Source organism: Loxodonta africana, chromosome 2, assembly GCF_030014295.1.
Source record: "Loxodonta africana isolate mLoxAfr1 chromosome 2, mLoxAfr1.hap2, whole genome shotgun sequence".
Classification (NCBI taxonomy): Eukaryota; Metazoa; Chordata; class Mammalia; order Proboscidea; family Elephantidae; genus Loxodonta; species Loxodonta africana.
The window spans coordinates 121,028,563-121,054,670 of NC_087343.1; positions in this window are offsets into that span (position 1 = coordinate 121,028,563).

A 26,108-nucleotide genomic window follows, 5' to 3' on the forward strand; every position below is an offset into this window, starting at 1 on the left:
AGAACAACCAGCAATCCCCAGATGAGGAGGCAGTAACTTCAGTGGCATCCAGACTTACCTACACAACTTTGGAGAGCCTGGAGAAAATATCACCCATACATCCAGACATTGTGGGAGTTACTGTCCTGGAGAAACACATTCTAGGAGACGCACATCTTAGTGGGATGGTTGGTCAGGAGGGGTGTGGGAGAGCCACCTGGAAAAGAAAGAATATTTTTGTAGGTTTTGTTTTATTTTATAGTTTTAGTAATTACTTTTCTAGAAGAAAAATGTGGATTATGGTATTTTTTTTAATATATATAACTGATAATTTCCTCCCAATATCCCCCATCTTCTCTTTCCCTACATAATGCTCAGAGCTGTTGGCTGTGCTCATGACCACATGGGAGGGCAGTGGCAGCTGAACACAGAGAAAAAAAGAACTATTGCAGAAGATCCTCAAGCACAAAAAGAGAATAGCTACATAATAAGTTTAGGCAAGTAGGACCTTAGACAATCTCCCAGAGATTTCCACACCCCAGACAGCTTGGAATTAGCAGAGAGAACAATGGACCTGAAAGGCCAGGAGCAAAGGAACAAGAGATCTCAGCACTGACCCTCATAGACTAATGACTGAGGACTAGAAGGGAATGGACTTCTCAGTAGTCACCCACAGGGAAAGACACCACCAAGGACAAATGCAGCCCTACTCCCTTTCATACCTTAGTATTTAGTGCTACACAGTAGTACCTTGAACCAAGCTGTAATTCCCAGGGGATTTCCCAAAATGTAAAAATATGTCTTGGAAGAAGTACAGCCAGAATGCTCCTTAGAAATGAGGATGGCAAGACTTTGTCTCATGTACTCTGGACATGATATCAGGAAGGACCAGTCCTTGGAGAAGGACATCATGCTGGGTAAAGTAGAGGGGTCAGGGAAAGAGGGGAAGACCCTTGATGAGATGGATTGACACAGGAGCTGCAACGATGAGCTCAAGCATAGCAACAATTGTGAGGATGGCACAGGACCGGGCAGTGTTTTGTTCTGTTGTACACAGGGCTGCTTTGAGTTGGAACCAACTTGACTGCACCTAACAACAACACATGGAACAGTAATTAAAATACAAGAAAGACAATAAATTGCAACCTCACTAGTCCTGACTACTTTTAAAGTCAGCAGGTCCACACCCATTCAGGGATCTCTCTAACTACAGAGTTGCTTCACTGCAGCAGGAACTAACCTGTCCCACCAATGAGAGTGGTCCTGACTTTGTGCCCTTGGAAGTTAGACTCACCTGAGGCTTAGAAAGAAGAGCTTCTCTTTCCCTATGGTCTAGGGTCTACTTCCTTGATCAATTTCCTGCCATAGGATCAATTTCCTTCAAGAAAAGGGATCTTTACAAGAAAAGGAATGCCTACTCCCTTAACCGAAACAGCATCCTTCACTTTCACAGGAATGGAGTGGTACCTAATACACAGCCCCACTTCCATAAGATAATTAGAGTAGAGCTTAAAAGTTAAACTTCAGTATATTCTGAGGTTTTCAGTCTTCAATGACACCAAAAGTAAGAAGAGACCTTTACTGAGCAAGGTTAGCAGATAAATGTAACCTCCGAGATGCCAGGGTCTTATCTGTTTTCTCACTGAGATAACTCCAACAGGTAGTAGAGATTCCTGCATATAGAAAGGGTTCAGCAACAATTCATTGAATGGCTGAATCAATGTTGAATTTTTCAAGTCCTTTCTATTGCTTTTCATGATCTCTTCCCCAGTAAAGATTAAGATCATATCTGCTCTCCTTTTCAAATACTAATTTTCCATAAGAAACTCTCAACACTTAACTTTCCTCTCTCTCTGCAAAATCATTCCTTACCCAAAGGAATAAGCACTGCTTTAAGGTTTAAGACAGAGTTATTTTAACTGCCTGGGGCCCCTGAGTGGCACAAATGGTTAAGCACTTGTCTGCTAACTGAAAGGTTGAAGGTTTGAGTCCTCTCAAGAAGAAAAGCCTGGTGATCTTCCAAAAAATCTATCATCGAAAGCCCTATGGAGCACAGTTTTACTCTGACACACATGGGATTGCCATGAGTTGGAATGAGCAACTGGTTTGGTTTTTTTGGATCTACATACATACAGAAGAAATAAACATTAAACATGCCTCTCTATCATTAAAGTAACAAAGTTTTAAGAGACATAAACCTATTGCCATCGAGTCAATTCTGACTTGTAATGACCCTATAGGACAGAATAGAACTGCTCCATAGGGTTTTCCAAGGTGCAGCTGGTGGATGCTAACTACTGACCTTTTGGTTAGCAGTTGAGCTCTTAATCACTGCACCACCAGGGCTCCTTAAGAGACATAGCTCTGGTTAAAGCACAAAGAAACCGTGTAAATTTTGAATTAGAACCCTTGGGTAACTAAAGGACTCATCTATGTCACTTTCCCCAAACAAAGGAATAATCTGCCCTGAGGTTTCTAAATCTAGCTAGAAGAGCATCTTTCTTCCCATCCTCTTGCTCAGTCTTCCTCTCCTCCTGTGCTACCAGGTAACTCTCATCTGTGTTGGCAGCAGCTTCTCATTGACACAACCTCACTGGGTTGCTGGGTCCAACATTCCCTGGTTCCAATTCAACTAGTCACTTGTTTCAAACTTAGGTTGGCTTTTTTTTTTTTGACTTCTTAGTCCTCCCTTTTGAAATTCTCCTTGTGCTCATTTCTGCACCCATGTCAGGCTGCCCAGGCTTGCCCTTGTAATCAAACTTTAGTCCCATCTGCCTCTCTGTCTTTTGACTCCTTTCTGGCTCAGCTTTCCCTCAGGGTTTCCCCTGGCCCTGTATCCATCCAGACCTTCTTGGATTACCAGTGACTCTGGCTTTAGCCTATGAGTTCTCATAGTAACACACTCTCCCTGGCCATCCTCACAAAAGCACTGGACTTCTGCCCTCTCCCCATCCCCCTGTCACTGCACATCTCTTTGGGCTTTCTACTCCTTTGTCCATATTCTTGTCTGTTATACAAAGACCTTCATAATTTGATTCTTATTCTCTTCTCCCAGTTATCCTATTGTTCTACAATAGGTTTTCAGATGGAGCACCAAATTACTGGACACAAGTTTATCAACCAAAACTACCCAAATCTATACTACAAGAGGATGACTGTAAATAATCTATACCCTATTGTTATTTTATATTAGGTTGTGCACCTTTTAGCTTAACTTTAAAAATTAACCTTTGCATCCAAACAAGTAAAATTTGAATTTTAAAAATTAAAACATTCACTTCTTTGAGGAAGAACAGTATGGTATCGTGGTTAAGAGTATGGGTTCTTGAGGGAGATGGCCTTATGTAAGTCTCAAATCTGTCACTGACTATATGTATGATTTCTAGAGCAATTTACCTAACCTATGCTTTGGTTTTCTCATCAATAAAGTGGGGATAATACTGCTTCCAACCTCAAAGACCTGTTGCGGGGTTTATACATGCAAAGTGCTTGGAAAAAAATTCTGGACATGATAAGCCTTCAATGAACACTAGCCACCATTATTATTATTTCTGATTTAATACTCAGTGTACTGCAGTCATCAATTCAGAGACAAGATGAATGAACTCTAAAAATGCTCTCTAAACCTTTTGGCAAAGGAATTAAGAAAGATGATGAAGTCTCTATAACAAATATGGCGAAGGCTGGGTTATCCAATAGGAGAGGTAGACACAGTGCTTACTTTACTTACTGGATCATCTGGAGTGAACAATTTCACATTTTTTACCACATCAAAAATTCTGCTTCGAGGTATGGCTGACATGTGTCTCTCTTCTAATCCCACAACACCTTCCTACAGAATCAAAGCATCTTTTCAAATTTACGATCCCTGACAGGGACAGATTACCCAGTAAGGTAAGCACTGGTTTACTTGTGCTTACTTACTAATCTGTAGTGAACAATTTCACATTTTTCACATCTTTCACCACATTTTGAAACCCATGTGAAACTATTCACTATAGATTAGTAAGTACAAGTAAGCCTGTGCTTACCTTGCTTATTGGGTAATCTGCCCTGAATATGGTGAGGTAGTTTCTTACTTGCTGGAGAAAAAAAAAAAAGAATGTAACCCAGCTGTCATGCCTTGCAATAGCTGCAAAAGCACAGGCTATTGGGTGGATCAGCCCATCACCAAAGAGGCGTCAATTTTTTTTTTAATAAATTACTTAAAATCTATCTGGAATAGATTCTCAGATAAATTTCTCAATAGTCTAGAAACTATCCTCTCTCTTGTTCTTTGGTCTTCCTTACTTTTCTATCCCTCTCCCCACAATGCCTTTTATTACAGCAAAGAGTCCTTGGACATTCATTACATAGGATAAATGTTTGATAATCCTGCACATCAGTTGGTCTCAAAGGTCAAAAGGGCAAGGACAACACAAAATAGCTCTGCATATAAGAAGATGGCATGGAGAGAAACTAGAGGCTATCTGAGAAAGGCTGGTCAATGGAAAGACCAAAATGATTCATGGGAATTTGCTGCATGGTATCTTATAGGAACCTTCTCTCCTGTCTTCCATGAAATCACCAGTAAAATCCACAATGTACATTTATGTTTTATGAAATGGATTTTCATTTTGGGGTATGTGACAAACTCTAACTTCTGCTTCAAGGTTGCTACAGGCAAAAACCCCATACTAACTATGGGTTCTGTTGTAGGCTGAATAATGGCCCCCAAAGACACCCAAGTCCTAATCCCTGGAACCTGTGAATGTTACCTTATATAGCAAAAGAAGCTTTGCAGGTTTGATTAAATTAAGGATCTTCTAAAATACATCAATTGGTATCAACCCACCTGGATCAAAGGAGAATGAAGAACACAAAGGTCACACGATAACTATGAGCCCAAGAGACAGAAAGGGCCACATGAACCAGAGACTTACATCATCCTGAGACGAGAAGAACTAGATGGTGCCCGGCCACAACCGATGACTGCCCTGACAGGGAACACAACAGAGAACCCCTGAGGGAGCAGGAGATCAGTGGGATGCAGACCTCAAATTCTCATAAAAAGACCAGACTTAATGGTCTGACTGAGACTAGAGGAATGCCGGCAGTCATGGTCCCCAAAACTTCTGTTGGCCCAGGACAGGAACCATTCCCGAAGACAACTCATCAGACATGAAAGGGACTGGTCAGTGGCTTGGAGAGAGATGCTGACAAAGAGTGAGCTACTTGTATCAGGTGGACACTTGAGACTGTGTTGGCATCTCCTGTCTGGAGAGGAGATAGGAGGGTAGAGAGGGTTAGAAACTGGCAAAATTGTCACAAAAGGAGAGACTGGAAGGAGGGAGCATGCTGACTCATTAGGGGGTGAGTAAGTGGGAGTATGGAGTAAGGTGTACATAAGCTTATATGTGACAGGCCGACTTGATTTGTAAACTTTCACTTAAAGCACAATAAAAATTATTAAAAAAAAAAAATTAAGTATCTTGAGATGGGGAGATTATCCTGGATTGTCCAGGTAAACCCTAATCGCAATCACAAATGTCCTTATAAGAAGGAGGCAAAGTGAGAATGAGCACAGAAGAAGCCAAAATGACACTGAAGAAAGAGGCTAACTTCTGGCTTTGAAGATGGAAAAGGGGCCAGAAGATAAGGAATGCAAGAAGTGCAGCCCTGGAAGCTGGAAAAGGCAGCAAAATGGATTCTCCCCTAAAGAAGGAGCGCATCCCTGCCGCCACTTTGATTTCAGCCCAATGAAACTAATTTCAGACTGTGACATCCATATATGTAAGCGAATAAACATGTGCTGTTTTAAGCCACCCCGATGTGATAATTTGTTACAGCAGCAGCAGGAACCTAATACAGGTTCCCAGTAGCTTCTGGGTTACAAACAAATGAACATCAAACTTCTCTTTTCTGAAGTAATTGCAAAGAGTGGAAATCATCTGTCATGAATGTTTTTTGATTATTTATCTAGTTATAATCAGGAGTTTAACACCTGGAGGGAAAGTCCAATATTGTACCTTTTAAAATTAGCCAATACAAGGCTGGGATTTACTTTTTGAGACAAGACATGTAGGAATGGGATTGATACCTAATAAAACCTTTAGTGATTCGGGCCCAGAGCATGGCATACACAACTTAAAAAAAAAAAGAGTTAAAAGTTTGACTTAACAGAATATAAATCTTTAAATATTGCTATCCTTTACATAGATTTCATTGTCTTTAGAGCTATGTCTTTCTTTCTGAATGTTTAACTTTTATATCAATACAATAATGCACTCACTATTGCTTAGTCTGCATTTTAACACCATGTGGAGAATTCAGGCTTTGGCTGCTAGTGTATTCAGTCTAGCACTGAGCTAAAATAGCAAATCTAATTTTTTGTTTCTTTTTGTGATTACAGTACATGTATCAGGGACCAATTTCATAAGGTATTATATTATTTTTGAAGAAAAAAATTATCTTAATTTAGCTTCACAAAAGACATTTGTCTCCATTTTCTTATGGTGACCATCCTAGGGTGAAATGTTTGCCATGATTTAATAGCCATTTGTTAACAAAATTTTAGTCTCCATGCTTATCAGAAAATGTTTAATGTAATTTAGTAGTTTTATATAGAGAATGACACAAAAGAATATTAAAATAAAAATGATTCATATTTGCTTCAATTGTAGGTATTCTGAGTTTTCTCACCTTAAAAAGTCTCATGAGATTTACATTCTAATCTGATAAGTGAGAGTCACAGTCACATGTGATACAGTCATTGCTTCAGCTTCCTGGAGCTGGTTAAAAATGGGCTCTAAAATAGGCTCTGCTGCTTTTCCTGGTGTCTTGGCCTCATCACACTGTATCTGTAACACTGCAGGTGTCTTTTATTCATTGCAAGCCCTTTGTGCTATCAAATAACAACAGCAAATGTGTACCAGGATTGAAAATCAGAGACAGGGTACAAAACTATTGCAAAGAAATCTGAAATGATTTAGATGTTGATGTTCTTTTTTAAAGTCTTCTAAAATGCTAGTTTAAAACAACAGCATCAGATTATGATAGTAAATAAGGCTTGGAAATAGATTCCTGTACTCCAGATCTGATAAAAAATTACATATTGTACTCTCATTACCCATATAATTAAGTGGCTGTACAGAGAAGAGATTAAGTACATGGACTCAGGAGTCAGAATGCCTGAGGCCAAAACCTGTGTCTACCCCTTAGCAGCAGGAAATGCTAGACACATTCCCAAAAAACCAAACCCACTGCCATGGAGTACATTCTGATTCATAGCCATCCTAGAGGACAGAGTAGACCTGCCCCATAGGATTTCCAAGGCCATAAATCTTTACAGAAGCAGGCTGCCAAGTCTTTCTCCCGCAGAGTAGCTGATGGATTCTGACTCCTGATCTTTGGGTTAACAGCCGATTGCTTTAACCACCGTGCCACTGGAATTCTATTTCTCAGTTTTGTCAGCTGTACAAGGTGGGTAACCATAATACTTGCCCCGTAGGGCTATATAGTAAGACCGAATGAGTTAAAACACTAAGAACAACAATTGACACACACAAAGCACTCAATAAATGCAGCTAAAGTGCCGTCCTCCCCTCTACCTTCTCTCCTTTGATCTCTTCAGGTATCTTGCCCATCTCATCATTGCACTTCTCTGTTCTCTTCTTACCTTGTTCCCTGCATGCAGCTTTGACGACTGGCTCCCCTTTTGCATCTCTACTCTGTCTCCTGGTGAATTCAATGTCATTATAATATGGTACTCTGCCATGACTCAGTACTCTATAATAATACTAGCTAACATTTTTTGAGCATTTAATATGTCCCAGTTATGCTTCCCTTTGTGAAGGGAAACATTCTCTTTCCCGAACTCAACCGGAACACCAAACAAAAGACCAAACCCATTGCTGTGGAGTCAATTCTGACTCATAGCGACCATATAGGACAGAGTAGAACTGCCCCATAGGGTTTCCAAGGAGCACCTGGTAGATTCAAACTGCCAACCTTTTAGTTAGCAGCATAGTTCTTAACCACAATGCCACCAGGGTACACACTGCCCTGTTTCCCTTGACCCCTCTGACCTTCTCTTCAACAGCGGGCTTCCTCAGCATTGTTGCCCCAGCTCTTTCTCACTCTACCCACATCCACTGGTGATGAAGATCCCATATATATCTTCAATCACCAGTGATATTTTGATTACTTCAAATCTATATCTCCAGCTCTAACTTCTTCCCTGAGCTCCAGAATCATATATTTACAGAAGTGTTCTGAATATTTCAACTTGGTTGTCCCATTGTACTGGAAAGCTTGCACAGGCAAATCTGAATTCACCTTTGCACCCAAAACCACTCCTCTTCCTGTGTTCCCATCTGAGGAATTAGTACCACTATCGCACATCCCCACCCCAAGATTACATGTGTTAGACCCTGGTCATGCAAGAGTAAACAGCACAGGCATGGGCCCTGCCCTCATGGAGATTAAGCTCTCACTGGAGGATACATTAGATGAGACAAGTGAATAAGCTATACTTAATTTCCTATTTTATGAATTGTTTTCTTGGGTTTTGTGCATTAGCCCTTTATAAAAGGAATTAATTCTATCATATTTTGCTATAAATATGTTCCTATTCAGAAACTAGTGGTTTTTTACATTTAGATATTTATGTTTTTCACATGATCACATCAAATAAACTTTTCTTTTATGATTTTTTCTACCGTTTTTAAGCTTACAAATTTATTTGCTTTCATGAGATTTGATGAATATTCTACTTTATCTCCTTATTTTTCTATTTGTTTATATTTCATTCTATTCCACCTAGAATTTATTTGGACCAGATAGCAGTGAAATTTCACTAAGAAGATTTCCAAAAGCCTTAATAGATTGGATGATATATTCCTAAAAATCATTCTCTTCTATCACTGTAATATTTGAGACCATTAATTCTTCTGTCTTAAAACTTGAATCTTCCTGGGTATACCAGTATAATTTTTAGGTTTATTCTTACTTTTTGGACTTTGACGCCTCTCTTATATTTCCGCATCCATCTTTCTCCTTTCTCTTTCCAGTTGCATTTGTTTCCCAGGGCTAAAATCTTGGATACCTGTTCTTATCTTGATTGGTTCCGTAGACTCAATTCTGGCCCACATTTAAGATCATTTTGATTAGGGTGACTTCCAAATTGACATTTTCAGCCACGATGCCTCTGAGTTTCAAACTTGTTTCTTCCATTCTCAACTCAAGTTCAGCAAGAGCAAAATTCAACCTACAACCTCCTACAGTCCTCAACTAGCTCACCTCCCCATTTCTCTATTAATAACAATCATTTCTTCTATCACTCTCTCAGTCATGCATGCTCCAATCCTCAGAAACATTTTGAACTCTCCTTTATCCTTTTTATTTGATTAGTTAACAACCTCCACCAATGCGTCTCTTAAAGAAAATTTTTTATATTTATCACTACATGGAGAAAAGATTGAAATTGTGAAGGATTTCATTTTACTTGGATTCACAATCAACACCCTCGGCAGCAGCAGTCAAGAAATCAAATGACACATTGGGCAAATCTGCTTCAAAAGACCTCTTTAAAGTATTAAACAGCCAAGATGTCACCTTAAAAACTAAGGTGCACCTGACCCAGGCCATGGTGTTTTCAATCACCTCATATGCACTCAAAATCTGGGCAATGAATAAGTAAGACCGAAGAAGAACTGGCACCTTTGAATTATAATGTTGGCGAAGAATACCATGGACTGCCAAAAGAACAAATCTGTCTTGGAAGAAGTACAGCTAGAATGCTCCTTAGAAGCACGGATGGTGAGACTACGTCTCACATACTTCGGACATGTTGTCAGGAGGGATCAATCCCTGGAGAAGCACATCATGCTTAGTAAAGCGGAGGGTCAACGAAAAAGAGGAAAACCCTGAACAAGATGAACTGACACAGTGGCTGCAACTATGGGCTCAAGCATAACAACGATTATGAGGATGGTGCAGGACTAGGCAGTGTTTCATTCTTTTGTACACAGGGTCATTATGAGTTGGAACTGACTCGACAGCACCTAACAACAACAATATACTCTCCTTCTTCCTGAGAGATGGAAAAAAATTTAAAAAAAATTTTTTTTTTTTTTTTAGAGATGAGCACCCTTCAAATGGTGCATTAATGTGGTCATCGTAATTTATTTTTATATATACCTTAAAGTAGGACACCTTAGTAGCAATATTTTGTAGCATATTTCTAGTTGTCATGTGTGCATTTGAAAGTAAACAAATTTCTTTCTTTATATCTTACAAATTAGTCTTCTTATTATGAGTTGCTAAGACTTCCCTAGCCTTTTCTGCTCTTTTCACTGCTAGTTATTATGTTCACATGCTATATTCCATACATGCCAGCATAGTTCACATTACTCATATTTTCTAATACAATATTTTCTGCCACCTCAGTTTTCAAAAGCTATTTTAAATTCTTTAAAATATCAAAGTTACATTTGTTGGAAAACATACTTGGTAGTCTTAACATTCAGATAGTGAAGATAAATTACTGTTGAGTGAGGTAGGGAAATAATCTTCCCTACAAATCCAGAAATATTTACTTTCCCACAAAAGCCTCATTCTAACAATTTCATCTTTTTTGTAATATTATTTCCCTGGTGAGAAGTTCAGATCAATGTGTTCTACATTGTTTGGACAACTTTGTACTTTGGATCAGAAATGTATGGCAAGGAACATCTGTGGAGAAAACAGAATGCAGTGTGCTGGACAAATGCTAGCCAATTCCCACTGAGATGAAGGACAAATACACTATTTTAGAACAACAATCATGCAAACTATATGTTTTAATTCTTTATTCCAGCTCAACCCTGCTCTCATGGGACACACACAGTGGAGATGGCCCTGGTATCTGCTTCCATGTCAACAGCCTGTAGGCTAAATCCATCCTAGATATTTCAGTTCAATCAGGTTCAAAGGCCATTCCTCATACATGCCCAGTAATCACAAAAACAGGAATGCTTCCCAGACAGCTGTGTCTAAGGGCCGTGCAAAAGTGAACTGGTGGTCCAAGGCATGCTTTCATGAAAAAAAAATCTGTGCCTTGTCAGTCTGTCACCTTTCCCAAGCATGGAACAACTCACTGTAAGAGAACGACATGTTCCCAGCTGTGGCTGACTCATACCACGAATATGAATCCAAGTCAGCATCTTTCCAGTGTGGGAAAAATCTGAACTTAATCAATTCCCCATGTGAAAGCCATTGCCAATTTCTCTCATCCTCTCTGGGGAGCCAGAAAGTCACCTAACTTGAAGACTTGGTAACAAACTCATTCAGCTAAGATGTGAAATAAAGGACAAGACTTCTTGGTGAATCTATTACTAGAACGTATAAAGAGAAAACACAGAGAACTATAATGAAATCATGAGACCTGAGCAAGAAGACTGAAGTAATGGTAACGTATCTAAAAACAAATAAAAGGAAAAATGTACTAAAAATCCTTTCTCCCTTCAACAGTTTTCCATAGCAACCTATTCCAATCTCAAATAACAGTACTGCTGGCAGATCAAGGCTATCAAAAGCACTTTCATTGTCCAGCACAAATGTTCTCATGTTAAATATCCTATAAAACAGACCCATAGATGGAACTTGTGAGCCACACCATTGAATGAGACAGAAAGATACAAGGTGATTGCAACTGTGTACAACCATGGGTGAAAACCTGCAATCCAATACAAAGGTGAAAAATCCTAGAGATTTTTTTAAATCATAAAATATTTGATGCTTACAAAAAGATCTATAAAATAGTGAGCACTCAATTGCTCACCATTTGCGTATCCCCCATGACCTTAAGAAATAATACATTAAAAGTGTAATGTAAGTCTCCTATGTGCCCCTCCCTGACAGCACTATTCTTACTCTCTGTCATTGGTTATTACTACCCTGAATTTGGTGTTCATCTTTTCCACAAATGTCTTTATACTTTTACTACATATATATGTGTATATATATATATATATACACACACACACACACATATATATATATATGGAAACCCTGGTGGCGTAGTGGTTAAGTGCTACAGCTGCTAACCAAAGCGCCGGCAGTTCGAATCCACCAGGTGCTCCTTGGAAACTCTATGGGGCAGTTCTACTCTGTCCTATAGGATCACTATGAATCGGAATCGACTCCACAGCAATGGGTTTGGTTTTGGTTATGTATACATATAAAACACACACACTATATATATATATATATATATATATATATATATATATATATATATATATATATATAACACACACACAATATGTGCAGTCATTTGGTACATTTTTAAGCTTCATTAAATATTTTGTCAATCCCTGTTCATTTTTCTTGCTCTTTTTATTCAATACTATGTTTTTAAGATTTATCCATGATGACATAGGGGGCTCTTTTTTATTCATTTATTCTACTATAGCATTTTATTACATGTGTATATTGTTAGTTGCTGTCGAGTTGATTCCGATTCATGGAGGCCCCACATGTGCAGAGTAGAACTGCTCCATAGGATTTTCAAGGCTGTGACCTTTCTGAAGCAGATTGCAGTTCTTTCTTTTCAGGTGCCTCTGGGTGGGTTCCAACTGCCAACCTTTTGGCTAGTAGTCAAGCGCTTAACTGTTCACACCAGCAACTCATTTATCCATTCTTCTAGTGATAGACATCAGATAGAAGCCCAAGCTGCACCGAAGGCATTGGTGAAAAACAAGGCTCTGGGATTTGACGAGATATCAATTGAGACGGTTCAACAAACTGATGCAGCACTGGAAGTGCTCACTCGTCTATGCAAAGAAATTTGGAAGACAGCTACCTGGCCAACTGACTGGAAGAGATCCATATTTATGCCTATTCCCAAGAAAGGTGATCCAACCGAATGTGGAAATTATGGAGCAATATCATTAATATCACACTCAAGCAAAATTTTGCTGAAGATCATTCAAAAGCGGCTGCAGCAGTATATCAACAGGGAACTGCCAGAAATTCAGGCTGGATTCTGAAGAGGATGTGGAACCAGGGATATCATTGATTATGTCAGATGGCTAAAAGCAGAGAATACCAGAAGGATGTTTACCTGTGTTTTATTGACTATGCAAAGGCATTCAACTACGTAGATCATAACAAACTATAGATAGCATTGTGAAGAATGGGAATTCCAGAACACTTAGTTGTGCTCATAAGGAACCTGTACATAGATCAACAGGGCAGTTGTTCGGACAGAACAAGGGGATACTGAGTCATTTAAAGTTAGGAAAGGTGTACATCGGGATTGTATCCTTTCACCATACGTATTAAATCTGTATTCTGAGCAAATAATCCAAGAAGCTGGACTATATGAAGAAGAACGGGCCATCAGGATTGGAGGAAGACTCATTAACAATCTGTTTTATGCAGATGACACAACCTTGTTTGCTGAAACTGAAGAGGACTTGAAGCACTTACTGATGAAGATCAAAGATCACAGCCTTCAGTATGGATTATACCTCAACATACAGAAAACAAAAATCCTCACAACTGGAACAACAAGCAACATCATGATAAATGGAAAAAAGACTGAAGTTGTCAAAGATTTCAGTTTACTTGGATCCACAATCAATAGCCATGGAAGCAACAGTCAAGAAATGAAAAGACGCATTCCATTGGGTAAATCTGCTGCAAAGAACCTCTTCGAAGTGTTGAAAAGTAAAGATGTCACCTTGAAGACTAAGTTGCACCTGACCCAAGCCATGGTATTTTTAATTGCATCAAATGCATGTGAAAGCTGGACAGTGAATAAGGAAGATGGAAGAAGAACTGACGCCTTTGAATTGTGGTGTTGGCGAAGAATATTGAATATACCATAGACTGCCAAAAGAACAAACAAATCTGTCCTTGGAGAAGTACTACCAGAATGCTCCTTAGAAGCAAGGATGGTGAGACTGTGTCTTACATACTTTGGACATGTTGGTCAGGAGGGATCAGTCCCTGGAGAAGGACATCATGCTTGCTAAAGTACAAGGTCAGTGGAAAAGAGGAAGACCCTCAATGAGATGGATTGACGCAATAGCTGCAACAATTGGCTCAAGCATAACAATGATTGTGAGGATGGTGCAAGACCAGGCAGTGTTTTATTCTGTGGTACATAGGGTCGCTATGAGTCAGAGCTTACTCGACGAGACCTAACAACAAAGACAGTGATAGACATTTAGTTGTTTGTTATTTTTTCTATTCCCAAAAATGTTGTTATGAACATTCTCGTACATGCCAATTTGTGTACATGATTGACTGTTTCTTCAAGTCAGGGGTCAGCGAACTATGCCTGCAGGCCAAATCTGGTGCCACCTTTTTTTTTTTAAATAAGGTTTAATTTGGAATGCAACCATGTTCATTTGTGCAGGAATTGTCTGTGGCTGCTCTCGTGCTACGATGGCAGAGTTAAGTAGCTGTGACAGAGAACGTACAGCCTGCAAAGCTGAAAATGTTTATTATCTGGCCTTTTACACAAAAAGGTTGCCGACACCTATTTTAGGATATGAACCTAGTCATGGCATTGCTAGGTCAACTGGTATGTGAAAGAAGAGAGAAAATTGGGGAAGGAAGAGAAAAAAACATGATAAAAGAAGGAAAATACAGCATGAGAGGAAGTTGAAGAAGAGGAAATTTTAGTAAAAGATGTGCTAATAACTAACGCTTAATCTAAATCTAATCACAGTAAGGTACAGAATGGGTAATCATAAGTACGTGCACTGGTACTTTGAGGAGCTGAGGCTGGGCCTTCCTATCCTTTCAGATGAATGATTCAGGGCAGGATTAGCTCAAAGCCCTGTTGAGCTGAAACAGGCAATGACTAAGCAGGTCCAGGGTGCTAGGTGGCTGCTGTGCAGCAGATGCGGCCACGGCCACTGCATACCTTGGGGCTAATTGAACAAATTTCCCTCTGAACAACTGCGCATTGGTACAGAATCACCTGAGACTATAAACTCTGTTCCCTGAGATTTTCTCTGTTATTTTCTCCTGCATTACTGGCAACCTCTTCAACTATTGTTGTTGTGTTGTTGTTGTTGTTGTTGTTGTTTTCTGTCAGACTAGTTGTCTTGCAAAAATATCTGGACTTTAAGCTTTATCTGAGTAGGCTTTCTTTCTCCAGCCATCATGTGTTCAATAAATACTGATTGAGGGCCAATTCTGCATTTAAGTACTGGACACAAAAATTTATAAAGACATGGCCCCTGCCCTCTAAAACCTCATAGACACTTACTTTACAGAGTGGAGGGTACAAGGACACGAACAAAGTGTCAAGGGAGAATAGAACAGGGGGCAACTAAGTCAGCCTGGGGGAGCCAAGGAAGACTTCACGGAAGGTGGTATTTGAGTTGGGTTTTGAAGTATAATAGTGAAACGAGAGAATAGTCTAGGTAAAAGTATCAACATAAGCAAAGGCACAAAAATGTGGAAACATAGGCATGTTTAGGGAAAATATTCTGAAATATTCACCCTTAGGGGTGGGAAGTCCCAGTCTCACATCCTGCAAATATCAGCACACGTAACTGTGCAAGTATTAGCATGTTTAGGATGGGCTGGAGCCAGGTAGTGAGGTATATGCCATGCTAAGTAATTGTGATTTTATTCTCTAGGGGCTCTACCCATAGTACTAATTTGAATTTAATTAAAGTGAATTGACACCTAGCTTTCAGCTAGGCACATGATTAAGTCATTCAGGACATTTTTTGGCCAAGATGGAAAAATATGGGCTCTATGATGCACACTTGATACATCATGTGATCATCTTCAGATATTGAAAGAACTGATAGATGAAAGAGGAATTTCACTTTTTATGTCACGATCCAAAGAGATGGAACCAATAAATAGAACTTATGAGGAAGCATATTTCTGCTCTGGGCCAGAAAAAAGAAGTTTGTAGGCAGTGCCTAATTCATTGTTAACAATTTATTATTACAAAATAATACCCACATTCATTCTTGGTTTGGCAGAAGTTGTCAATGTTATTGTTTTTTGTGATGATTTTTTTTTCTGACCTCCAAAAACTGTCAGAGTGGTATTTTTTTAAACTCCAAATGTATGCATATTAAGTTAGTATAAATTAAATAACTTGCTCTAACAAATGACAACTTCTTTATACTTCAAAGTGTTCATTGTTACATTGGAGAGTAACATTTCTCCTTAACTCACAAAAAAATATTGAGGAGGTCAAAGGGAGAAAAAAAAAATTAAGGGATAAAGAAAGTTAGAGAACAGGCATGCACACCAAGAAGGAATAAAAATGTAAAATGGAAGGTGGAAGCTTCCCTTCATGCTACTGTGAGGACCAGAAGGCCTTAAGCAGTTAAATGTCTCTAGTGGTAGGGGTAGAGCTAGAAGCCAGGTCTCTGGATAGTCTGGGGGTTGCCCTCAGACCACACTCTACCCCTATCCTACAGGGAGCAGAAAGAGGGCAATAATAGGGTATACACTATTTTTGTTGTTGTTGTTGACAAATGCATTTCAATGACAATTGGTAACCAATAGGAAAGACTAAGTGCAAAATGTTGCAGGTGACATACTGTCAGGAGCAGATTAGAATTCTTTTACAAAGAAATAGGGAGAGTGTGTAAGACACAGGGAAGCAGGTGCACATAAAAGACTGCTATGTCACTCCAGCCTCTACCTTGAATACCCTATTCATCTTGCTGCCATCTGACACCTCAATTTGGTCTTTTAGAACTTTTCAAAATAACTGTATTTATCTTTAACTTTAAATCTAGATTCAGTTTTTCAACTCTTGCTGTTGGAACTCTGAATACTATACAAAGACCTAGCACCAATCCATTTCTATCACTAAGACCTTATCCTTGACTCTGTCTTGGTCTTCCTCTAGTTTGGCCCTTTCCTGCGTAGTGACTTGAGAATGATTGTCTCCCCCCACACACATCCATCTGGTGCCTGCCCTCACTTTTGAGCAGGCCATACATGCCGGCCCAGCCTTCCACATAGAGCTTAAGATGTCTGCCTATGTGTATTCCTTCACCCACTAAATGGGAAGCTCCTTGAGACAAGAATTGCATCTTTTTCATATTTATCAATTACAATGCTTGAGCGCAAAATTATTTTCTTATAAATGTTTTTTGAATTAACGACAGAGAGCAAATCAGTCTTCCCGGTGAAAACACATGAGGGGGACGGCTAAATGAATTTGGTAGCAAACCTGTTTTTGTTTGTTTGTTTGTACTAGAAAGGAGAATGAGTCTCCATGCTCACTGATATTCTCTTGTAAAATCATATTTATGCTCTGGCTGCCTGAGATAGACAGGGTAAAGGGAACAATAAGCACGTCCCCAGTGCTTCATTCCTGCACTCAACCTGCAACAGCTACAAACCAGGAACGATCACAGTCTGTATGTATTCAAAGAGAAAGGCAGTTTTTACACTTATGCAGGTCACAGTCTATATGGATAATAGACACAAATTAATAGGATAACTATAATAATTATAATACTGAAGAGTTTTATTTATATGTCACCCCATTCTATGAAAACATTTGAGAAATTTTATAAAAATTCATACAATTAAGAAGTTAAAATTCATGGTTGAAAGAGCCAGATAAAGAAAAATGAGCAGGGGCAGAATCTCACACAAACGCAGGCCATCCAGAACTCTATATCTACAGGTGATAGGGACGAGTAAGCTACCTAGTGGGGCCAACACAGAGAAAACAGTTACAAGATTTACGGCCCACCCCCCAAAAAAACCCCACACACAACTTTTCCTCGTGCTGAAATCTATAAGTAATTTCTATTTGTGCCCAAATGAAGGTAACTGTGGAGATTTCCAAGACAAGATGATACAAAGCAACCTATAAACATAAAAACAAAATGATAGGAAAAGATATGCATGGCAAACAGTGACAAAAAAATCTGCTGCAGCAACACTGATACCACAAAAAAAAATTTTTTTGAGGCAAATAAAGGAGTTGGGGAGATAAAGAGAGATATTCCAAGAAGATAAGCAATCATACACCTAACAACATAATATCAAATGACACATGACAAAATTATAGAGTTGTTGCCTATCCAGAAATGACACTTCCAATAAAAGAGAAAAAAAATAAAAAGAAGATTCCAGTGACAATTACCATCAATCTATTGTACAGGTTTATAGAACATTGTTGAGCTAATAACACAGTATACATTATTTTTAAATACACATGAAACATCAAAAAAATTAATTACATATTAAGTCAGCAAGACACAATTTCAAAGAACTGATATTTTACAGAACACACATTTTGACACCACTGGAATATAATTAGGAATTAATGATAAAAGAAACTAAAAGAAAAATCCATGAATAAAAGAAAACACAATAGAAATTATAAAATATTTAGAACTGGATGGTAACTTTAGTGCTATATACCATATAAGCAAAAAAAAACTACGTCATAGGGTTTCCAGGGAGTGGCTGGTAGATTCAAACTGCTGATTTTTTGGTTAGCAGCTTGAGCTCTTAACCACTGCACCACCAGGGCTCCATATAAGCAAAAAAGCAGTACTTAAATAAAATTCACAGTTTTGTGCATATTTTAGCAAATAAGAAAGCTTAGTATTCAACTCATAAAACTTGAAAAATAACAAAAATGAAATCAAAGAAAACACATTGTATCGTACAATATATTTATAGTCACATAAATGATAAAAATATATTTGTAATGCAATAGAAAATGAACAAAAGTGCAGATGATCAACCAAAAGCTGCTTCTTTGAAAAAAGTAGTAACATTAGAAAAAGCTCTTGTAAGACTGATGTGGAGGAGAGAGAGAAAGCTCACAAATTAAATATATCAGTAATGAAAAAGGAGAATATAAGATGTAATTGCACTTTTACAAAATAACAATGTCTTGCCAATTTAATGCCAACAAATTTTAACATTTTATAAAATGGAAAATTTTCTTAGAAATGTTGAATTACCAATATTCACCCACAAAGAATTTTAAAAATCTCAGTACCAAACCAAAACCAAACCTACTGCCCTCGAGTCGATTCCAAATCATAGCGACCCTATATATGACAATAAATATTAAAGAAATTGAACCAGAAGTTTAAAAGTTACCCCTCCCCAGAAAGCCAGAATCATATGGTTTTATCAAATTTTAAAGGCACAGATAAATCCTATTTTATATAAATTCTTCCAGACAGTAGAAAAAAAAAAAAAAAATTCTCCGATTTATTTTATGATGTTGGTATAGCCTTTACCAAACCAAGACAAGGAGAGTACAAGAAGAGGCAATCTCACTTATAAAAATGGGTGCAAAAATGTAAAATAAAATATTAGCTAAGCAAGTCCAACTCTATATCTAAACTTATATAAACTTATATCTATATCTAAAACTAAATGTAGACAAAATAACATCTGATTAAGTAGGCTTGCAAGTACAATTTATCATTAGACAATCTATCCCTGTAAATACAGTAGAGAAAAATACAGATTTTAAAAATCACAAGAAAAGCATAAAGGAGAGATATGCATTTGATTAAATCAAAATTTAAAATGTTCCTCTCGATAGAACAGCAAAACTTGATAAAAGTTCAATATTCAGTCATGATTGTTATTGTTGTTGTTAAGTGCCTGGAGTGAGTTCCAACTCATAATGACCGTTTTTACAACAGAATGAAACACTGCCTGGTCCTGTGCCATCCTCAAGATCTTTCCTGTGCTTGAGCTCATTGTTGCAGCCACCGTGTCAATCCATTTCATTGAGTGTCTTCCTCTTTTTCACCGACCCTCCAATTTACCAAGCATGATATCCTTCTCTAGAGACTGGTCGCTCCTGATAAGTTGTCCAAAGTACATGAGATGAAGTCTTGCCATCCTTGTTTCTAAGAAGCATTCTGGCTGTACTTCTTCCAAGACAGGTTTGCTCATTCTTCTGGCAGTCCATGGTATATTCAATATTCTTTGCCAATACCATAATTCAAAGTCATCAATTCTTCTCCTTATCTTACTTATTCATTGTCCAGCTTTCCCATGCATATGAGGTGATTGAAAGTATCATGGCTTGGGTCAGTTGCACCATAATCCTCAAAGTGACATCCTTGCTTTTTAACACTTCAAAGAAGTCTTTTACAGTCAATTCGCCCAATGCAATGCATCTTTTGATTTCTTGACTGCAGCTTCCATGGGTGTTGATTGTGGATCCAAGTAAAATGACATCCTTGACAACTTCAATCTTTTCCCCATTTACCACGATGTTGTTTATTGGTCCAGTTGTGAGGATTTTTGTTTTCTTTATGTTGAGGTGCAAATCCATACCGAAGGCTGTAGTCATTGATCTTCATCAGTAAGTGCTTCAAGCCCTCTTCACTTTCAGCAAGCAAGATTGTGTTATCTGCATATCAAAGGTTGTTAATGAGTCTTCCTCCAATCCCCATTCCCCATTCTTCTTCATATAGTCTAGCTTCTCAGATTATTTGCTGAACATACAGATTGAATAAGTATGGTGAAAGTATACAACCCTGACACACACCTTTCCTGTCTTGAAACCATGCAGTATCCCCTTGTTCTGCTCCAATGACTGCCTCTTGGTCTATGTACAGGTTCTGCATGAGCACAATGAAGTGTTCTGGAATTCTCATTCTTTGCAATGTTATCCATAATTTGTTATAATCCACACAACCAAATGCCTTTACATAGTCAGTAAAACACATGTAAACGTCTTTCTGGTATTCTCTCCTCTCATGCACGATCCATCTGACATCAGCAATGATATCCCTCCTTCATTGTCCTCCTTGGAATCCAGTTTGAACTTCAGGCAGTTCCCCGTCGATCGATGTACTGCTGCAATTGCTTTTGAATGACCTTCAGAAATATTTTACTTGTCACATTGATATTGTTTGATAATTTCTGCATTCTGTTGGATTACTTTTATTTGGAATGGGCACAAATATAGATCTTTACCAGTCAGTTGGCCAGGAAGCTATCTTCCAAATTTCTTGACATAGACGAGTGAGCACCCCCAGCACTCTATCCGTTTCTTGAAACGTCTCAAGTGGTATTTTGTAAATTCCTGGAGCCTTTTTATTTCCATTCTCTTCAGTGCAGCTTTTCTTCCTTCAGTATCATTGGTTCTTGATCATGTGCTACCTCTTGAAATGTTGAATGTCAACCAAATCTTTTTGGTAGCAAAACTCTGTGTATTTCTTCCACTTTCTTTTGATGCTTCTTCCCCCCATAGAACCCTTCAGTATTGCAACTCAAGGCTTGAATTTTTTCTTCAGTTTTTTCAGCTTGAGAAATGCCAAGCATGTTCTTGCCTTTTGGTTTTCTAATTCCAGGCCTTGCAAGTTTCGTTGTAATATTTTAGTCTTCTCAAGCTGCCCTTTGAAATCTTCTGTGTAGCTCTCTTACTTCATCATTTCTTCCATTTGCTTTAGCTACTCTATGTTCAAGAGCAAGTTCCAGAGTCTCTTCTGACATCTATTTTGGTCTTTTCTTTATTTCCTGTCTTTTTAATGACCTTTTGCTTTCTTCATGTACGATGTCCTTGATGTCATTCCACAACTCATCTCATCTTCAGTCATTAGTGTTCAATGGGTCAAATCCACTCTTGAAATGGTTTCTAAATTCAGGTGGGATATACTCAAGGTTGTATTTTGGCTCTCATAGACCTGCTGTACTTTTTTTCAGCTTCAACTTGAACTTGCATAGGAGCAATTGATGATTTGTTCTGAAGTTGACTCCTGGCCTTGTTCTGTCTGATGATATTGAGCTTCTCCATCATTTCTTGCCACAGATATAGTAGATTTGATTCCTGTGTATTCCCTCCGGCAAGGTCCACATATATATTTGCCATTTATGTTGTTAAAAAAAGGCAATTGCAAAAAATAAGTCGTTGGTCTTGCAAAATTCTATCATGTGATCTCCAGGTCATTTCTATCACCAAGGTCATATTTTCCAACTACCAATCATTCTTCATTTTCAGCTTTCACATTCCCTCCACCATTAATTACCAATGTACCTTGACTATATGTTTGATCAATTTCGGACTGCAGAAATTGGTAAAAATCTTCAGCTTCCTCATCTTTGGCATTAGTGGTTGGTGTGTAAATTTGAATAATAGTCATTTTAACTGGTCTTCTTTGTAGGCATTTCGATATTATCCTATTGCTAACAGCACTGTGCTTCAAGATAGATCTTGAAATGTTCTTTTTGATGATGAATGTGATGCCATTCCTGTTCAATTTGTCATTTCCAGCATAGTAGAACATATGATTGCCTAATTCAAAATGTCCAATGCCAGTCCATTTTGGCTCAGTAAAGCATACAATATCTGTCTTTATGTGACCCATTTCATTTTTGATGACTTCCAATTTCCCTAAATTCATACTTCATTCATTGCATATTCCAGTTATTAATGGATGTTTGCAGTTGTTTCTTCTCATTTTGAATAGTGCCACCTCAGCAAATGAAGATCCCAAAAACTTAACTCAATCAATGCCATTAAGCTCAACTCTACTTTGAGGAGGCAACTCTTCTCCAGTCATATTTTGAGTGTCTTCCAATCTGAGGGGTTCATCTTCAGGTACTACACAAGACAATTTTCTGCTGCAATTTGTAAGGTTTTCAGTGTCTAGTTTCTTCAGAAGTACACCTCCAGGTCCTTCTTCCCAATCTACCTTTCGTCTGGAAGCTCTGCAGAAATCTGTCCAACATGGGTGACCCTGCTGGTATTTAAAATACAGGTGGCATAGCTTCCAGCATCATAGCAATATTCAAGCTTCCACAGTCCGACAAATTGACAGATGTATGGGGCAATCATGATTGAAAAGGGGGAAAAAGAGCAGGCAAAGCCAAGATGGCAGAATAGACAGACACTTCTGGCGAGCCCTCTTTACAACAAAGACCTGAAAAAACAAGTGAAATGAGTATATTTATGACAAGCGAGGAGCCCAGAGCATCAAAGGCAAGCTTAGAAAATGAACTGAGGGTTAGGAGGAGGAAGAGACAGTTCAGAAGCAGAGAGGAGTTACCAGACCTGAATCACAGGGAGGCCTCAGGCACCATTCCCGGAGCAGAGGCAGGCTGATACTAGCATTTAGCTGCAGTTCCCTCAGGGAGAAGCAGCCAGCCACACAGCCTATTCGCATCTTTGGCACCAGAGAAGAATGGCGCTCTTGGTAAAAGCTAAGTACTTGCGTATATTTTACTGGGCCTCCCCTGCCCCCAAGCCGGCTTCAGTGGCTGAATACCCTGGGCCTAAGATAGGCCCTGTTGAGCACCTAGAGCCATCCTCCTGGTCTTGGAGAAGGAAAAAATTTGCAATTGGGGGAAAAGATAATTTGCCAGCTCCACTAACAGGGGGAGCTCAGGACAGAAGTGGCTCCTGTCCAGGCATAAATGGTCCATGGACTTTGAGTACACTTCCCCTCTGCATGGACCTTTGTGGGCCTATTTCAGGAGAATAGGCCCTTGCTGGCAGACTTGAAGTGTTTCAGCTGTGCATTGGAGAGGTGGGTGTTTGATGTTTGACATTGCTTTGTCTATTAAACAGGGTCCTCACCTACCCATATCAGGGACCTAAGGACTGGTGGCTCCACTCAGGTCACCCAGCCACCCGCAACAGGGGTCCAAGGATAACTGGTACCTCCCAGTCCTTACAAACAAAAACATTGGGTGCCCATGGTCCATTTGCAGAACCCCCCCAAATGTATGCTCTAGGGATCAGGGACACATTTTCCTCAGAGACATGTGGGGGATGATTCTCAGTCCCCTGCCTTGTTCAGAGGGTGACCCCCTGCTGCAACCAGACACTGGTACATACACCAATCACCCCTGCCCCTCTAAGACTGTGAGACAGAGCCTGTACCGCACACTTGGTGATCAGCTACCTGGACACCCGAGCTGGATTCTTACAAGAAAAGTGAATGGACTTTTAGACTGATATACATGATAATAGCTCTAGCCACCTGGGGACAGGATGTCAGAGCTCCAAAGGTGAAAATAATCAAGCTAGCTCACTCAAACAACCCATTTGGGCATATTAAAACAAAACAAAGCAAGAAGCAATGACACAGTAAGCAAACATAAAATAAACTAATACAATACCTTACAGATGGCTTGGAGACAACAGTCAATATCAACTCACATAAAGAAACAGACCATGATCGCCTCGACAAGTTCTCAAAACAGAGAATCAAGGGATCTTCTAGATGAACGTATATTCCTGGAACTACCAGAGGCAAAATACAAAAGATTAATATAAAGAACCCTTCAATATATCAGGAAGAAAATGACGCAATACGCAGAGGAAGCCCAGGAACACACAGATGAAGCAACTGAAGAAATCAGAAAGATTCTTCAGGAACATAATGAAAAGTTTAATAAGCTGGAAAAATCCACAGACAGGCAGCAATCAGAAATTCAGAAGATTAAAAATAAAATTACAGAATTAGACAACTCAATAGAAAGTGAGAGGAGCAGAATTGAGCAAGTGGAAGGCAGAATTTCTGAACCTACAGATAAATCACTTGGCACTAATATATTAGAAGAAAAATCAGATAAAAGAATTTAAAAAAATGAAGAAAACTTAAGAATCATCTGGCACTCTATCAAGAGAAATAACCTCCAAGTGATTGGAGAATCAGAACAGTGAGGGATAACAGAAAATACAGAGACAATTGTTGAAGACTTGTTGGCAGAAAACTTCCCTGATATCATGAAAGATGAGGAGACATCTATCCAAGATGCTCATCAAACTCCACATAAGGTAGATGCTAAAAGCAAGTCACCAAGACATATTATGATCAAACTTCCCAAAACCAAAGATAAAGAGAGAATTTTAAGAGCAGCTACAGATAAACAAAAAGTCATCTACAAAGGAGAGCCGATAAGAATAAGCTCGCACTACTTGGCAGAAACCATGCAGGCAAGAAGGCAATGGGATAACTTACTTAAAAAATTGAAGAAAAAATTGCCAACCAAGAGTCATATATCCAGCAAAACTCTCTCTTAAACATGAAGGTGAAATTAGCACATTTCCAGATAAACAGAAGTTCAGAGAATTTGTAAAAACCAAACCAAAACTACAAGAAATGCTAAAGGGAGTTCTTTGGTTAGAAAATCAATAATATCAGGTATCGATCCAAGACTAGAACACTAGGCAGATCAATCAGAAGTCAACCCAGAAAGAAAAATCAAAAAAACAAAGATTAAAAAAAAAAGAAAGAAAAACGCTCAAAACAGGGTAACAGTGATGTTATTATGTAAAAGAAGACAACATTAAAACAATAAACAGGGACTTTTTTAAGAAATGTAGTCATAGATCTTCCACATGGAGGGAAGATAAGGTGATAAAAAGAAATAAAAGTTAGGTTTAAATTTAGAAAAATAGTGGTAAATGATAAGGTAACCACTAAGGAGACAAACTATCCTACACATCAAAATAAAATACAAGAAAGAAATAGAGACTCAGCAGAAACAAAATCAACAACAACAAATATGAGGAAAGGACAATATATAAAGATAATCTACTCAGCACATAAAATCAAGTGGGAAAAAGAAACTGTCGACAACACACAAAAAAGACATCAAAATGATAGCACTAAATTCACACCCATCCATAATTACGCTGAATGTAAATGGACTACATGGACCAATAAAGAGACACAGAGTGGCAGAACGGATTAAAAACGTGATCCATCTATATGCTGCCTAAAACAGACAACCTTAGACTAAGAGACACAAACTAAAGCTCAAAGGATGGAAAAAAAATATCAAACAATCAAAAACGAGCAGGACTGGCAATATTAATTTCTGACAAAATAGACTCTAAAGTTAAATCCATCATAAAGGATAAGGAAGGACACTAGATAATGATTAAAGGGACAATATACGAAGAGGGTATAACCATATTAAATATTTATGCACCCAATAACAGGGCTGCAAGGTACATAAAACAAACTCTATCAGCTTTGAAAAGTGAGATAGACAGCTCCACAATAATAGTAGGAGACTTCAACACACCGCTTTTGGTGAAGGACAGGAAATCCAGAAAGAAGCTCAATAAAGACACGGATGATCTAAATGTCACAATCAACCAACTTGACCTAGTAGACATATACAGAACACTCCACCCAACAGCAACCAGGTAT